This window comes from Jaculus jaculus, chromosome 15, assembly GCF_020740685.1.
Source record: "Jaculus jaculus isolate mJacJac1 chromosome 15, mJacJac1.mat.Y.cur, whole genome shotgun sequence".
NCBI lineage: Eukaryota > Metazoa > Chordata > Mammalia > Rodentia > Dipodidae > Jaculus > Jaculus jaculus.
This window is the reverse complement of record NC_059116.1, coordinates 58,898,376-58,917,190: the sequence shown is the minus strand read 5'-3', so window position 1 is coordinate 58,917,190 and position 18,815 is coordinate 58,898,376.

The window sequence follows — 18,815 nt, the reverse complement described above, 5'->3', positions numbered from 1 at the left end:
CAGGGTCTGGAATTCACTATATAGTGTCAGGGTGGCCTGGAACAGAGGTCCACTTACCTCTGCCTCATAAGCCCTGGGATTAAAGACATGTGCCACCACACCCAGCTTTAAAATATTTTCATTTATTTTCAAGCAAGGAGAGATAGAGATAGAGAGAGAGAGGGAATGAGAATTAATGGGTACACCAGGGCTTTCAGCTGCCAGAAACAAACTCCAGATGCATGTGCTACTGTGCATCTGGCTTTACATGGGAACTTGGGAATCAAACCCAGGTTATTATGCTTTGTAGGCAGGCACCTTAACCACTATGCCATCTTTCCAGCCCCAGTAAACTTGGAATCAAATATTATCCATTCTTAAGACTTAACGTTGTTTTCTCTGGTGAGGTTAGGATTCACTTGGGGCTGGTTAATCCTTTCTTTTCTGGTGTAGGAATGTCTATTTTGTGATTGCCTCAGCACTGTGTTTTGGAATCCTGTAACCTGTCTGATTCACAAGTTCATGGATGGAGAGAAATGTACTAATGCTAAATAATTCATTGCATCTGAGCCATAATCTGATTTAGATGAGACTCGGAATTTAGAATATTGAGGTCGGGATGTTGGAACCATTAAAATGTATGGATCTTCTTGGTGTAAAACATGTACTTTACCTGTAAGAAGGTCATGTGAGCAATAAGGATTATAGGCTATGGAATAAATATTTTTGTTGATGCTGAAATTTATCTTCTAGCAATAGTGAGAGATGCAGGCCTTTAGAAGATGATTAAGTCAGGAGGCTGGGTGGGATTAGTTATTTAGTAGTGGTTTTAAAGGAAAGTCATTTGTCCCTTTTTGCTCTCCTACCTTCTGTCACGTGAGGACACATATTCTACCCTTGAACAGGATCAAGGCACCATCTTGGATGCAAAGGTCAGCCCTTACCAGAACTGGCATCTTGATCTTAGACTTCTAGCCTCCAGAACTATGGGGAGAAATATCTGTTCCTTAAAGATTAACCACTCGTGGTCCATTATAGTAGCACAAGACAGACTAAACCCATTTTTATCATCAAATCATGGCTATATCATTAGATTAGTTTTTATTTTAATTTTTGGGGGTAGGGTCTCACTCTGGTCCAGTCTAACCTGGAATTAACAATGTAGTCTCAGGGTGGCCTCAAACTCACAGTGATCCTCCTACCTCTGCCTCCTGAGTGCTGGGATTAAAGGTGTGTACCTTCACACCTGGCTTAGATTAGTTTTTTGAGACCAGATATCATATGTGACAAGTTTTCCATTTCCTAAATACACACAAAGACAGCAAGTGATTTGGTGTTGATTATAGTGCCTGAAAATTATAATCACAAATTCTGATTCTCCTGTCACATCTCCTCTGTCAGCTATTATTCCTTGGGTTATGAACATCTGGCAGCCTGCCTTCCCATGTATAATCAGGAAGGAAGACATTGGTCAATTTTTTTTCATTGTTTCATGAATATAATTTCCTATAGTACATTCCATTTCATTTGTCCCCTGGAGTACTTTCACTAGATAAGGAAATAATCCTCCTACCTTCTAGAATCAAATATCCTAGAATAGTTCCTGACAACTTCCCAAATGAACCTTCCCTAATCATCTCCAAGTCTTCACTCATTCTCTATCTCCCTTTCACTTCTTCAGCAAGCATTTATAATGCTGAATACTGCTCTCAGGACTGAGGTTACAACACTGAATGAAGTCAAAGTACTTGTTCTCATGGAAAATGCCATTCTAAACAATAGAGGGATGAAAGTACATATTAAATTAGGATGGGTTATAAGTAAAATAAAATAGTCAAAGATAGTTCAGCAGTCATAATGGAGTACTTGTTCTTTAATTTTGCACATTTTGCCTGGCTTTTACATGAGTAAGGGGACCTAACCCATATATCAAAAGTTATGAAGCTATAGTAATATTTAAAATGTGGTTTAGGGGCTGAAGTCAAGGATCAGTGGGTAAACTGCTTACTGGAAAAGAATGAAGATCTGAGTTTGGTTACCCAGAACTGACATAAATCTGAACAGGTCATATGCATCTATGATTTTAGCACCTTTACAGTGAGAGGGGACATGGAAGCAGGAGAATCCCTGGGATCTTTCAGGCCAGTTAGTTTGCATAGTAGCAATACAGAAGAGACCCTGCCTCAATAACAACATGAACAGTAACAGCGGACACCTACTGTTGTTCTTTAACTTCCATATGTGCCTCACAGGACATGTGTGCATCTCCCCACACACACTCACACATACACACACTCATCGTATACACGGGAAAATTTAAATGTGGTTTTGGACAGGGGATCCTTGTAAGAGAGATCAACGAAATATATCAGCTCCCCAAAATAGTGGAAGCCAATCACCCTGAAGTTGAAGAGTATGTTTTAACACATCAATCGGGAAAAGATGAATTCATTCAGTGGTCTTGATAATACTGATTTTTTACATGTGGAAAACACAGAACTTTGTTTTGGTTTGGGTGTGAAATGTCCCCCACAGACTGTGTTTGAACACATGATTCCCAGCTGTTGTAGTTTTGGAGGTTTGTGGAGCCTTTAGAGGTAGACCCTAACTGGAAGAAGTAAGTCACTGTAGTACAGGCCTTGAGGTTTATGACCCTCCACTCCGGCTTCCTTTCTCTTCTCTGCTTACTCATTCATCTCGATATGAAGGAGTAGCTTTATCAGGCTCTTGCCACCATAGGCATGAGATACTTCTGCCATCATGCACATGCCACTGTAATGGTTTGAATGGATGCCCCCTCAATAGATACAGGAGTTTATTAAAGTTTTAATTTAGATCTGCTGCCACATGGCTGCAGGAGGTGTCACTGTGGGTAGATTAGAGGGTCCAGCCCTAAAGCAGATCTGCATTCCAACCTAAGGTAAGCAAAGTACCTGAGTTCTGCTAGAGTTCCTGAAATGTTTATAGTTTTGCTGTGACTTGTGGCTTTCTCTCTCTCTCTCTCTCTCTCTCTCTCTCTCTCTCTCTCTCTTTCTCTCTGCTTGGACCTGTGAATATGAACCAGCTTCTTCTGCTATTATGGAACTTCCCCCAGATCTGCAAACTTCAGTAAATAACCCTTCTGTGATAGTTAAGGTGTTTTCAACTTGATCTGTTTAGTAATCCACAGGCTGCTTCTAGGAAGGATCAACTAAAGGAGGAGGTCTTTCTCCCAGGGTGAGCCCTTCCCCCAGAGTGGGCAGTCCCGCTCAGAGAGGGACTTGATATAAGGAAGCTCTGGGTAGAAGAGTTCCCTTTTTTTCCTTCCTTCCTTCCACTTGGCTGCCGGAGCTGCTCCCTACCTTCTAGCGTGGATTGAAGACCAGTGCGGACTAAAGACCAACATCAACTGAAGACCCACGTGGATCGAAAACCCAGCGGCTCCTCAGGAAGCCTCCAGGCTTTCCGACTCCTCAGGAGGCCTCAAGGTTTTCCTGGCACCATCTGCAGTGCCGGTCAGGGACTGCTGAGGCATCTGGCCACGTGGACTGAGCAGCTACCAGGTTCGGTGATTCTCAGGCCTGCAACTGCTATTGGACTACTGTAAGCGAATCCAATAAATTCCCTTTATAAAATAATTCATTCTAGTAATTCTGTTCCTTCTAGAGAACCCTGACTAATACAGATTTTGGTACCAGAAGTGGTTCTAGAGAAACAGAATTGTAAGGATAGATTTCTCTAATGGGCTTAGTGCTATCTGGGGTTGGTTCTCCAATTTCAGTGCCACCAAAGGCCCTACTGGTGATAAGGAGAGTGCCTGTACTGGAAATAAAGAGGGCACTAATAATCCATGGTGTGAACTTTTGAAAGAACTCCATGAGATAGATGTATTTGGTGACCCTGACTCATGTCTTGTGAGGAGCAAGGAATTTAGTGACTCTGTATTTAAAACATTTGAATATTTGTGGAAAAGTAAGACCAATGATGAGGCTGGTTGGTTGCTTTTAGCATCTCTAGACAAACTACTGAGGGAACAGCAGAAGCTCAAAAAGGAAAATTCCAAGCTTAAGACCCACATACATGATCTCAAGGTTTCTAAAGGTGCCCTGGAGGAGAGTCTCCTCTCTAGCCAGAACAGGGCTCAAATTGCAGAAAACCAAACCCAAGCTCTCATTGTGAGATTAGCTAACTTGCAACGTAAGCTTAAATCCCAGTCTCACCAACTATCAGAAGTTAAAGTGAGGGCACTGATTGGAAAAGAGTGGGATCCTGTGACTTGGGATGGTGATGTGTGGGAAGACCCTGAAGAACCTGGGGACATTGAAGTGTTAGATTCTGAAGAAGATGTTTTGGATGAAAATATGACCTGCCCTCCCTTAGCACCATTTGTATCCCCACCCCCACATCCTGAAGGATTATCCTCCCCACCCTTGCCTGGGGGAATTCATCCCTCTTTGTCTGAGGAATCAGCAGAAAATGCTGGTGATTCTCAGTTCCCACCCATCTTTGCCTCTAGGCCTATAACCAGACGAAAGGCTAGGCAGGCTCCTAAAGGTGAGATAGAAAGTGTGACACAGGAGGAGGTGAGGTACACTCCTAAAGAACTTCAGGAGTTTTCTAACTTGTACAGGCAGAAGCATGAGGAATATGTGTGGGAATGGATTTTAAGGGTGTGGGATGATGGAGGAAGGAACATAAGATTAGATCAGGCTGAATTTACTGAAATGGGCCCATTGAGCAGAGATTTTAGATTTAATAATGCAGCTCGTGCAGTTGGAAGGGGTGCCAAGAGTTTATTTGATTGGTTGACTGAAGTATGGCTCCAAAGATGGCCTACTGTGAATGAGCTTGAGCTGCCTGATATCCCTTGGCTTAATGTCGATGAAGGGATTAAAAAGCTCAGAGAACTTGGAATGCTGGAGTGGATTTGCCATGTAAACTCATCTTTGCCCCCACAATGGGAGCGACCAGAAGATGTGCCCTTCACTAAGACCATAAGAAACAGATTTGTGAGGGGAGCGCCAGCATACTTAAAGTCCTCTATCATTGCTCTTTTATGTAGAGAAGACCTCACAGTGGGAGCTGCAGTTGCTGCATTAGGTGATTTAGATGCAATGGGCATAACTGGATCTCGGGGTAACAAGGGCCAAGTGGCAGCGCTGAATCGCCAAAGGCAGGGGTGAACGTGTTTTTCATAATAGACAGCATAGGCAAAATTATGCACATAAAGGTATGACTCGTATGGACCTTTGGCATTGGCTGATTAATCATGGTGTTCCCAGAAGTCAAATAGATAAGAAGCCTACTGAGTTTCTTCTTGATCTGTATAAGCAGAAAAGTTCCACAGCAAGGGGACATAAAGCCACTTTGAATTATAGTAACAGAGAATCAAGGCCTCTTAATCAGTTTCCAGACTTGAGCCAGTTTACAGATCCTGAGCCCCTTGATTGAAGGGTTGGCCGGGTTCCCTCGGGGAAGGACCCCCCCTACAATTGCCAAAAGTTTCAATATTAAACTTACACCTATCCTTCCTCAGAGGGACCTGAGGCCTTTTGCTAGGGTAACTGTACACTGGGGGAAAGGAAATAATCAGACCTTTCGGGGCTTACTGGACACTGGCTCTGAATTGACATTGATTCCAGGAGACCCCAAAAAGCACCATGGCCCTTCAGTTAAAGTAGGTGCTTATGGAGGTCAGGTGATCAATGTAGTTTTGGCGAATGTTAGACTGACAGTGGGTCCACTGGGTCCCCGAACGCATCCTGTGGTTATTTCCCCAGTCCCAGAATGCATAATTGGGATAGATATACTTAGCAGTTGGCAGAACCCCCACATTGGTTCCCTGACTTGTGGAGTAAGGGCTATTATGGTTGGAAAGGCCAAATGGAAGCCATTGAGGCTCCCACCACCAGGGAAAATAGTGAATCAAAAACAATATCGCATCCCTGGAGGGATTTCGGAAATTAGTGCCACTATAAAGGACTTGAAGGATGCAGGGGTGGTGGTTCCCACCACATCTCCCTTTAACTCTCCTATTTGGCCTGTTCAGAAGATAGATGGATCCTGGAGAATGACAGTGGATTATCGGAAACTTAATCAGGTGGTGACTCCAATTGCAGCTGCTGTACCAGATGTGGTTTCTTTACTTGAGCAGATTAACACGTCTCCTGGTACCTGATATGCAGCTATTGATCTTGCAAATGCTTTCTTCTCCATACCTGTCCATAAGGACCACCAGAAGCAATTTGCCTTCAGCTGGCAAGGTCAGCAGTACACCTTTACTGTTTTACCTCAAGGTTATATTAACTCTCCAGCCCTGTGTCATAGCTTAGTTTGCAGGGACCTTGATCGCCTGTCCCTTCCACAGGGTGTCACATTGGTCCATTATATTGATGACATAATGCTAATTGGATCAAATGAGCAGGAGGTGGCAACCACTCTGGAGTTGCTGGTACAGCATATGTGCATCAGGGGATGGGAAATAAATCCATCCAAAATTCAAGGACCTTCCACCTCAGTGAAATTTCTAGGAGTTCAGTGGTGTGGGGCATGCAGGGATATTCCTTCTAAGGTGAAGGACAAGTTGTTGCATTTGGCCCCTCCTACCACTAAGAAAGAAGCACAACGTCTAGTGGGCCTATTTGGATTTTGGAGACAGCACATTCCTCACTTGGGTGTCCTACTCCGTCCCATATACCAAGTGACTCAGAAAGCTTCTAGTTTTCATTGGGGCCCAGAACAAGAGAAGGCTCTTCAACAGGTGCAGGCTGCTGTGCAGGCTGCTCTACCCCTTGGGCCATATGATCCAGCAGATCCGATGGTACTTGAGGTTTCAGTGGCAGACAGGGACGCTGTTTGGAGCCTTTGGCAGGCCCCCATAGGTGAATCACAGCGGAGGCCCTTGGGATTTTGGAGCAAGGCCCTGCCATCATCTGCAGACAATTATTCTCCCTTTGAGAGACAGCTCTTGGCCTGCTATTGGGCCTTAGTGGAAACTGAACGTTTGACAATGGGCCATCAAGTTAATATGCGACCCGAGCTGCCCATTATGAGCTGGGTGTTGTCTGACCCACCAGGCCATAAAGTTGGACGTGCACAGCAGCAGTCCATCATCAAGTGGAAGTGGTATATACGTGATCGGGCTCAAGCAGGCCCTGAAGGTACGAGTAAGTTACATGAGGAAGTTGCCCAAATGCCTATGGTTGCTACTCCTGTTGCAATGCCTTCTGTCCCCAAGCATGCACCTATGGCATCATGGGGCGTGCCCTATGATCAACTGACTGAGGAGGAGAGATCTAGGGCATGGTTTACAGATGGTTCAGCACGTTATGTCGGCACTGCCCAGAAGTGGACAGCTGCAGCATTACAGCCCCTTTGTGGGACAACTCTGAAGGACTGTGGTGAAGGGAAGTCTTCACAATGAGCAGAACTTAGGGCAGTGCATATGGTTGTGCATTTTGCATGGAAGAAAAAATGGCCAGATGTGCGGTTATACACTGACTCATGGGCTGTGGCCAATGGTTTGGCTGGATGGTCTGGGACTTGGAAGGAGCACAGTTGGAAAATTGGTGAAAAGGACATTTGGGGAAGGTGTATGTGGATAGACCTCTCTGAATGGGCAAAGGATATAAGGATACTTGTGTCCCATGTCAGTGCTCATCAGAAGGTGACCTCACTGGAGGATGACTTTAATAATCAAGTAGACAAGCTGACCCGTTCTGTGGATAGTGGTCAACCTCCTTCCTCAGCCACCCCTGTCATTGCCCAATGGGCCCATGAACAAAGTGGCCATGGTGGCAGAGATGCAGGCTATGCATGGGCCCAACAACATGGACTTCCACTAAGGCTGACCTGGCTATGGCTACTGCTGAGTGCCAAATTTGCCAACAGCAGAGGCCGACTCTGAGCCCCCCGATATGGTAGTATTCCTCGGGGTGACCAGCCAGCAACCTGGTGGCAGGTTGACTACATTGGACCTCTTCCATCATAGAAAGGGCAGCGTTTTGTCCTTACTGGAATAGACACTTATTCTGGGTATGCATTTGCCTTTCCTGCACGTAGCGCTTCTGCCAAAACTACCATCCGTGGGCTTACAGAATGCCTTATCCACCGTCATGGCATTCCACACAGCATTGCTTCTGACCAAGGAACTCACTTCACCACCAAGGAAGTATGGCAGTGGGCTCATGATCATGGAATTCACTGGTCTTACCATGTGCCCCACCATCCTGAAGCAGCTGGCTTGATAGAACGGTGGAACGGCCTTTTGAAGAAACAGCTACAGCGCCAACTGGGTGGCAACAGCTTGGAGGGCTGGGGGAGTGTCCTCCAGCAGGCTGTATATGCTCTGAATCAGCATCCTATATATGGTACTGTTTCTCCTACAGCCCGGATTCACGGGTCCAGGAATCAAGGGGTGGAAATGGGAATGGTCCCACTTGCCATCACCCCAAGTGACCCGTTAGCTAGATTTTTGCTTCCTGTTCCCGCAACCTTACACTCTGCTGGACTACAAGTCTTGGTCCCAGAGAGGGGAGTGCTTTTGCCAGGAGACACAAAGAACATTCTATTGAACTGGAAGCTAAGACTTCCCCCTGGTCACTTTGGGCTCCTAATGCCCTTGAGTGAACAGGCTGAGAAAGGAGTTACAGTGATTGCAGGGGTGATTGATCCAGATTACCAGGGGGAAATTGGGCTGCTCCTCCACAATGGCAGTAAGGAAGAGTATGCCTGGAGTGCAGGAGATCCTTTAGGGTGTCTGTTAGTGTTACCATGTCCTGTTGTCAAAGTCAATGGACGACTGCAACAACCCAATAGAAGTAGTGTGATAAATGGCCCAGATCCTTCAGGAATGAAGGTATGGGTTACCCCTCCAGGTAAAGAACCAAGACCTGCTGAGGTGCTTGCTGAAGGTGGAGGGAATACAGAATGGGTAGTAGAAGAAGGCAGTTACAAATATCAGCTAAGGCCACGTGATCAGTTACAGAAATGAGGACTATGATTGCAATGTTTCTGTCCTGCCTTGATAACAGAGTGTTGTATCTACACCAATATTAAGATTGTATCATTAGCTAAACTGTTGAATTTATATTAGACCCATTGTATTAGAGACTAAGCTTGTGTTGGGGGGAAGATTTTGCGGTTCCGGTTGTACGTGGGATAGTTATGCGATGTTAGGCGGAATTATGAGCTTGTTACTGTTTTCATTTGGAAATTAAGTATGATGTAAGGAGACATGATTTGATGCCAAGTTGACAAGGGGTGGACTTGTGATAGTTAAGGTGTTGTCAACTTGATCTGTTTAGTAATCCACAGGCTGCTTCTAGGAAGGATCAACTAAAGGAGGAGGTCTTTCTCCCAGGGTGAGCCCTTCCCCCAGAGTGGGCGGTCCCGCTCAGAGAGGGACTTGATATAAGGAAGCTCTGGGTAGAAGAGTTCCCTTTTTTTCCTTCCTTCCTTCCACTTGGCTGCCGGAGCTGCTCCCTACCTTCTAGCGTGGATTGAAGACCAGTGCAGACTAAAGACCAACATCAACTGAAGACCCACGTGGATCGAAACCCAGCGGCTCCTCAGGAAGCCTCCAGGCTTTCCGACTCCTCAGGAGGCCTCCAGGTTTTCCGGCACCATCTGCAGTGCCGGTCGGGACTGCTGAGGCATCTGGCCACGTGGACTGAGCAGCTACCAGGTTCGGTGATTCTCAGGCCTGCAACTGCTATTGGACTACTGTAAGCTAATCCAATAAATTCCCTTTATAAAATAATTCATTCTAGTAATTCTGTTCCTCTAGAGAACCCTGACTAATACACCTTCTTTCATAACTGTACCTAGTTTGGAAGTTCATCCCAGCAATAAGAGGCTGTATGCTATAGCTGCCATAGGGGATTGTATCATTAAAGCATGAACCAAAACAAACCCTTCCTCTTTTACATTGCTTTTGCAGGTCACTATATCCCAATAATGAGAAATGTAACTCATACATAAAACTGGTGCCAAGATGAAGGAAGGGTTGTTGTCATAATAGAATTTAGCATGTGGTGCATAAGCCTTTGGAAGTGGGCTGTGGGAAGAATATGGAAGGGTTTGCAGCCCTACACTGCAGAAGTCCTGAAATGCTATAAGCAAAGTCCAATAGCCTTGGTTTATTGGGAGTGCCAAAGGCCAGGATGCTGATAGTAAGGAAGGCAGGAAACATTGTGTTTATGAGGTCTCATAGAAGAACAAGAACTTTGATGGGAGTTGGGCAATATTCTGACATAGACTGTCCTAAAAAAAAATTCAGAGGCTGAGTTCAAAAGTAGTGAACTAAGATGTTTACTGAGAGAGAAATTTTAACTTTTCTTATTTATATTTTCAACAGTAAAGCAGAAAAGTATGAAAATGTTCAGGTTGACAAGAAAAGAAACATGACTGAATTTGAAGTTATGGACAAAGTGGGTTCAGACAAAGCAGCTGAAATTGTTAACAAGGTTTGCACTATCAAAGAAAAGCCCCAGATGTCTCACTGGGCCAATAAGAAAGGTGCCTTGAGAATAAGGCATCAGCCATTGAGAGATCCAGGACGTAATCCCACAGTCGTGTGAAAGGAGAGCACCTCTAGGGATGGAACCTCCTACTGGAAAATGGCAGCCTAGGGAAGTGCTTTCCTCGGTCCAGCCTCGAAGACAGAGAGGTCACTAAAGGTAAGATCCATGAAGGCCAGGCCTCCTCTCAAGCTGCAGGTGCCTTGCAGAACTTGGCATAGTCTATGTGGAATTGGTTTTTCAGCTGTGAAAAATTCAAGAAAGAATATTGTGGATGTTTCAGCCATGTTTCCAAAAAGTCATTGAAGTCATGCATCTGTGACAGAGTCAGATTCTTTGCATGGAACTCCTGAGTGGACTATGTGTAAGCTGCAAAGGTAAAGGCTGACGTTGCCATGGACATTCTATCCATGTGGGATATCTGTTGAAGAAAGCTCCAGGCACTAAAAAAGTCCAGTCCAAGTGGGAGGTCACAATTACTGCTGGTAGCAGAAGAGGAGATGATACCACCATGAGGTCCAGATGTAGGACATGGAGAGTTAGGCTTTGAGGATTCCAGTGCTGACTTTTGCTCTTCCTTTCTTCTCATCATTTCTTACTATGTTTCTATTATCTTCCTCTTGGGATGGGAATGCTTATCTTCTGTTGGAAGTATGCAACTTGAAGAAAATATTTTCAAGGACTCAGTTTGTTTTGACTCTTGGGGAATTTTTTTTTTTTTTACTTTTGAGCAGCATTTGAACTGTAAGACAATGGGGACTGTGGAATTTGGACTAAAAGCAAGTTGAATTATAATATGGTCATGGGCCTATGGAATCAAAGGGCAGAATTTTATGATTTGGCTATTCAATGTCCCCCATAGGCTTATGCCTTTGAAGCCTTAATCCCAAATTGTTGGCTCTATTTTGGAAGTTTGTGGGATCTCTGGGAGATGAGGCCAAGGAAATGAGTCACTGGATGGTGGGCTTTGATATTTATAACCAGACCCAGTTCTGGTTTGATATCTCTCTCTCCCTCCCCCCCCCTCTCTCTCTGCTTTCTGATCTGTAGAAATACAAGAAAGAAGCTCCTAAAAGCTCCCACCATGGTCCTGCCTGCCTTCATTCTTTCCCTGATACAAGGTCTGTATCCACTCAAACTATGAGCCAAAGTATTTCTCCCTTAAATTGATTCTTGTTAAATATTTTGTCACACTGACAAGAAAAGTATATAATACGTAATTGTTCCTCATGCCCATTGTTGAACTCAACATAGAATTGTACAAGAAAGAGAAGTTTTAAAAGGATTTACAAGACAAAGTTATTAATTTAACTCATTAAACTTCAGAATATTAATGGATACCTACCTGACATCAACTATGTCACACCACTCTCTTCCAAGACAGCTCCCATTTGTGACTGGTCAGCTGATTCTGTCTATCAGTTGGAATAAACTAGCTGTGTTGGCCAGGGCCCTCAGTTTCTTCACAGGTGTACCTCTGCAGGTTGCCTGTCCTTCACTGCAAAATGGCAGCTAAGTTGCAAAACTTAACCTTCCAAACAGTAGAAAGTATATATTTCTATGTATCGAACCTTGAACCAGAAACTTAAAAAAAAAAAATTACTTCATCCAGGGCTGGAGAGATTGCTTAGTGGTGAAGGCCCTTGCCTACAAAACTTAAGGACACAGATTCGATTCCCCAGAATCCATGTAAGCCAGATACACATGGTAGCACATGCATCAGGACTTCCTTTACAGTGACTAAAGGCCCTGGTATGCTGATTCTCTCTCTCTCTCTCTCTCTCTCTCTCTCTCTCTCTTTCTCTTTCTCTCTCTCTCTCTGTTTTATAAATAATTAAATAAAAATAATTTTTTTTAAATATTTTTTGCTCATTTTTATTTGTTTAGTTGAGAGCAACAGACACAGAGAGAAAGACAGATAGAGGGGGAGAGAGAGAATTGGCACGCCAGGGCTTCCAGCCACTGCAAACGAATTCCAGACACGTGTGCCCCCTTGTGCATCTGGCTAACGTGGGACCTGGGGAACCGAGCCTCGAACCGGGGTCCTTAGGCTTCACAGGCAAGCGCTTAACCGCTAAGCCATCTCTCCAGCCCAAATAAAATATTTAAAAAAAATACTTCTTCCATATTCTGGTTGTCAAGCCCACTCAAGAGCTATGGGAGAATTAGCAAGGAATTTATGGACATGGTATACACCGTATGCTTGGTACAAATGACCTATAAGCTTCCCATGAAGAAAACACTCTACTTTATTCCCATAGTCTCCAAAGGTCTAGTTTCACTGTGGCATTGTGTTGCGCCCCTCCCGCCAGCAGGAAGAACGACAACAACAGGATTCTTCTCAAGCACACTTTATTGGGAGCTCCAAACTGAAAGAGAGAAGGACCCCGACCCTACGGAGCACCAAGCTTATATACTTATGGTCATGTGATTGTATAGCGTCGTCTGATTGGCTTAAGTCTCATCAGATGATTTTGCATCACCCAATCGGGATGGGTGAGCAACCATATTAGAATAACATCATGTGCTCATGCGCAGACAATTAGGATACAAAAGCAGTAAACAAGCTGACATGGCAAAGCCTGACGAAGCCAGCATGGCTTCCCACAGCATTGACTTAGTCTAGATATCATATCATTACTGGAACAAGTTTTAGGTATGAATAAGTCAAATTAGGTATGGTTCCTCTTAGTTGGAGGGCCTTTTGACTTCCACAAATCCCACACACAACAGTGGAACTAGGTATAGGAAAACTATAACAGCCCCGTTCAAAAGAGACAGAATACAGTGACATAGAACTTCCTAGCCCTTTGCAAGTTCATAACTTTCACCATTTCTTAATTAGAGAAGGTCTGAGAATTATCTTGCAAAGCTATGAGTTTTCTTCTATGAGTTCTAAATTCTGTCCTCTCGAGATTTACTTCTCTATCTGTAAGAACTAACTCATATTGCAGTCACTACTCTTCTCAACCTGGTTCCTTTCTCTGAGCATTTAGGGAATACAATCACCTCTTGTTATTTTGAGGCACTTGTCTCTCTTATTCCAGCTGACACAATTTCCTGCAGATTTGTGAGTTTCACATTTATCAGTTTTCATAATTTTCATTACACAGAAATAAGAGCTAAATTTCTTTTCCAAGCAGACCCTCTGTGCCTTGGGAATCTGGAGAGGCTGCCAGGGAAGCATGGTTCTTAATCCTTGAAATTCCCATTACTTAAAGTATCTGTGGTTCAGACCTTTAGATTCTCTTGAGTCCTACTTAGTTCTGTACATCTCTCTGAAGTCTTAATGAAAGACCTTAGAGCCATGCTGAGACCTGAGACTATGTTCTCATACTTGAGCCCTGGATTTGGTGACTAAGAACTTTTTTCCTGGATGCAAAATAGTGTATATTTGAGCTCAGAAATTCCTGAGATCTTTTATATGTCCTCTAAATTTCAGTTAAATATTACCTGGCTATGTCTTTTAAGCTTAGCTATCTCTTCTCTTATTTTACGACAGATATTTACAAAGAAACTCATCAGGATTATTGCCATTTTACCTGGAAATCTCTTATCCAGATCCACAAGATCATTAGTGTTTTATCTATTTTCCATATGTTGTAAGTGGCAATTTTTATATAGTTTTTACTACTGTGTAATATATCATCTTTTCTTCAGCACTTTTCTTGCCAATTTGCCACCTGTCTCTCAGAGGCACTTCCAGCTCCCAGCTGCCACCTGGTCCCAAAGCTGAGCTATGTCTGAGATTTGGATATGGTATCATACCATTCCGAAACAAACATGTTCTAAACAGAATAAAAATATTCCAAAAGATAGAACATGGGAGCTGCCAGCCGCTACACATCTGGACCTAGGGCCTACACAGCATCACTCTGATGGAGCTTGATCAGCTTTGAGGAGAAGGAAGGGCTAGAAGGAGTTCCAAGTAAATTAGGCATATTTTAACCTATAATAGAGGGGAAAGTATGAAGTGGGACCAAATATGGATTAAAGACAGCATATTGAATCTGAGACAGAAAGGTTCCTATTTTAAGTTGCCTACCTAGTGCTCCAATGTTGAAATAAGAAGGAAAGAAAAGGGTAAGGAAGGAAGGTAGGAAAAAAGGAAGGGAGGGAAGGACAGAGGGAAAGCAGGAAAAGGGAAAATAACATTTCAATATGGCTCTGAATGAAAGGGGAGATTTAGGATTGAGGTACAAATCTGAGAGATATGTGAATAAAAGTGAAAAGGAAAGGTTTCCAGACCAAGGCATGATAATTGCCCCCAGCCCTCTACCCCTCTGGTATTCAATAATGCAGTGAATGCAGAGGAAGGCAGAGAGGCAGAAGGAAAGCCAGGCCGGGGTGGTGCTCTGGAAGTCAAATCAAAGAACTGGCTAAGAAAGAAACGCAAGTTAGATGGCATGCATGATTTTTCTCCCCAGGCCTCCTGCCAGCTCCACCAAAAGGAGCCCACAGTTGAACAAACAAAACTAGCATGCTTTCCTATGGCATTAACATTACTGGCAGGATTTTGGACAGCTCATGATATTCAGTTTGGTAAAATTAAGGAAATATTTAGTTACTGTGTATTTATATGTACTTATATATCCAAAATTTGAAAGCTATGACAGTTATAAACTGAAGGGAAATATGCCAAAATACGAATACTATGCAGGAATCAGGAGGAGGACCACTAGCCCATGAGCGTGCCGGCAGACTTGCCGTGCACAGTGAGACGCTTTGCTGTTCATTCTCTCAGTTTTAAGAAAGGCAGACATGCAAAAAATTAACATCCAAAATATTCTGTCTTTTCAACACCTATAAAGCAAATAAGACAGTTGTTGAAAAATAGATATTTCCTATTTGAACTGTGGTCACACTGAGTTTTGGAAATGAAGACCACCTGGGTGGCATTCCTTGGTAAATGCAAACTGCCTTGCATTGATTTGTTGGAAGGGAACACTGCAAGTTTCCAAATGTCCTGCTCACCCTCAGTCCAGCTTCTCTCTCCTCTGGCTGTCAGGACTTCACTTCACATCCATTTTGGCCTCCTCCCTCCTTCAGTGGGCACAGTCATTTGAACTAAAATTAAAGCATTTTGAGTCTTTCTCTTTGGGAGACCCTGAATTCCTATCTGGAAATAAATGTTTTGTTATGGAAAAAAATTAATTCATGACTCAAAGCTCCATCAGCAATGCAGAATGGATGAATGGAGGGGGGATTACCTCTTTTTATAAACGTGCATGTGCATGTGTAAGTGTGGGTGTGCAGGTGCACATATGTGTGGTGGCCAGAGGAAAAGTTAGGAATCATTCCCCAGGAATGCTGTCCATCTCTTTTTGAGACAGGATCTTTCATTGGCCTGGACTGGCTAGCCATCATCTTCAGGGATCCTCCTATCCTCATCTCCACAATGCTGGGGTTGCAAGAGTATGCAACCCCACCTGGCATTTTTACATGAGTTCTGGGGTCAAATTTAGTTCCTCATGCTTTAAAGGTAAGTGCTTTATCAAGTGAGTCATGTCCCCTGTCCCATGTTTTATGTCTTATGAGAAGAGAATTATAAAGGCACTGTTGTATAGATCTTTCCAAATTCCTAAGGCCTTGAAGAAAATGCATGAAAATTCCTCTGTGTTTAATACAGAAGAACAACCAAGAACTTTGCTGGCATACTTACCAGGGCTCAGGGTCACCTCTTTCATGCTGATTGTCTTTAAAATATTCCAGAGAGGATCATGAAGAGCTGCCAGCAATTAGGCATAAAAATGCAGCAAAAGGAGCTAAAGGGAAAATACTGAAAGAGAAGCGAGATGGAAAAGACTCCAGGAAGGGGCAGGAAACTGAGCAAGGGTTCCAGAAAATTTATTTGAAGTTTGGAAAAGTCTTCTAACTGCCCAGAATTTATGCAAACCCCAGATCTGAATGTTTCTGAGGTCTGTTCTATTAATCATAGTATAGAATGGAAAGAAATACTTATCTGAGAATTCTGCAGCTGCATGCAACCTTCGATGAATGCTGAAGTTCAAAGAGAGAAGCAGATGTGTAAAGCAGCAGCAATGCCAGGTCTGTACTTTGGAGTATTAGGAAATATTCGGTTTGATGAAAGAGTCTTATTCAATAATAATTTTCCATCTCTCAGCTATGGTGATGGATTAATATGTATTAGTCTGTCAGCTAGGTTGTTGGTTTTCATTGTATTTGTGATTTTTTTTTTCCATTTTGGGCTCCATAGGCAGGAAATTATTGCTTTTTCAAGGCTCATGCTGATTTTATAAATCTCAAATGGAAGGTATTCAGGAAAACAAATCCAAATAAGGCGCCTCTGCTATTATCATTTGCAATGTATTATTGTCTTCTTAGCAGAACTAAGAATCTCTCTACAAAATTCATTTTGCTGAAACTTCTCTCTCAAAATTTAAGATAACTAGTTGAGGTTTGGAGACACACACCTTTACCACAATGAATGCTTGTTAGCATTTTGCTTTAAGCAATCCTTCTTGGTGCCTTGGAAAGTTAGCCCAGTTACTGTGGGCTTGGAAAATAGCAAAGCCAAAGATTTAATTTCCCAGATTGATTCTGTAAGAAGCCCATATATGTGATGCTAACATATTTTTATTGGAAAATCACTTATATAAGAGGAAAAAGCCTTGCTTAGACAAGATGTGGTTAAAATTTATCATAATCAAAGCAAGTAGAACCCAGTAAAGCTATTAAGAAAAACCCTATGGAAGTCACTCAAAAAATTAAAAATAAAACTACCATATGATCCAGAAATGTCTCTTAACGTTATAACCTCCCACCAATAAAATCACTGCCTTATAAAAATAGTTGCATTCATGTGTTTATTCACAGTAACCAAGACATATAATCAACCTCAGTGTCCGTAAATGGATAAATGGATAAAGAAAATATTATATATGCAATAGCCTACAATATCATATTAAAGAACTCAGTCATTTCCAGCAGTATGGATAAACATGGTAGACATTACATTATGTGAAGTAAGCCAGACACAAAAAGATAAATATTTTATGATATGACTTTGTTTATGGAATCTAAAAAGCATATACTCTTTGAAAACAGTAGAAGGTGAGGATCAGGTGCAGTTAGGAGGATGTTGGTCAAATAGGTTCAAATTTCAAGCAAGTGGAATAAGTTTAAGAAATATTTTTTACAGCATGATGACTATATTAATAATATTATATTATATTTGAAAATTGGTCATATCACAGAAAATATATGAAGCATATGTATATATATGTATATATGTATGTATGTCAGTTGGATTGATTTAGCCACTTTGCAAACTATACCTATATCAAGCATCATGTTGTGCATGTGAGTACTAGAGTGTATTACATTGATTGTCAACTTGTCAGACCTACAGTCATCTGTAAGAAATTCTGCAGACTAGGTTAACTGAAGTGGGAAGACCCACCACAAATGTGGACAGAGTCCTGAGCTATATGAAAAGGAAGAGCTGGCTAAGCGGTGACATTGCTGCTCTCCCCTTCCTCCCTGCAGATCTGACCCTGGGACTCTGGCATCCTCTTCTGCCAGGTTTTTCTCACTGTGATGGACTTTCCCTTGGAACTAAGCCAAAAATTAGCCCTTTCCTTCCTTGACCTGTCTCTGGATTGGTATTTTGTCCTAGCTGTGAGAGTGAAAACATATACATTTTATCAACTAATAAAAAAGAAAAGAAAGCTACTGGAATAAAATACATCAAAATCCAAATGGTCATTATCTGTAGGTAGAGAACTATTTTTGCTTTCTGATTCTCCTTTCAATATGCACTTACTAGTTTTACAAATTTCTCTATTGCTGTATAAGGCAAGACAGAGTATCATGGTAGTGGGAGTATGTGGCAGGAGCTACTCATGTCATGGGATCCAGGAAGCAGAGAGGGAGGTGGAGATATGCATAGATAATACCAGGGCAAAATATAGATCCCTATTATATGTCCCTAACTATGTTCTATCTCTGAAAATTTGATCATCTTCCAAACTGTGATTAAGTCCTCAGTTTAGAGCTCTCATGATCCAATCATTTCTCAAAGATTGAATTCACTAGGTAGGAATGCATGAACCTATGGTAGGGGATACTTGAAATTCAAACCATATCATGGCTAGAATTTTAAGTGTCTTCCTAAGTTCTCTGCATACCTTGAGATGTTTCCTACTACCAACCTATGGCCCACTGATATCCCACATTTGTTGAGTATGAGCTTTCTTCATTTTTATACACCTGTTTGCCACATGACTTTTAATCTTACAAGTTAATAGGAAGGCACAGAGGTAGTGATCTGCTTGTCCTCATACAAGCCAACCATAACTATTGCTGACACATTCT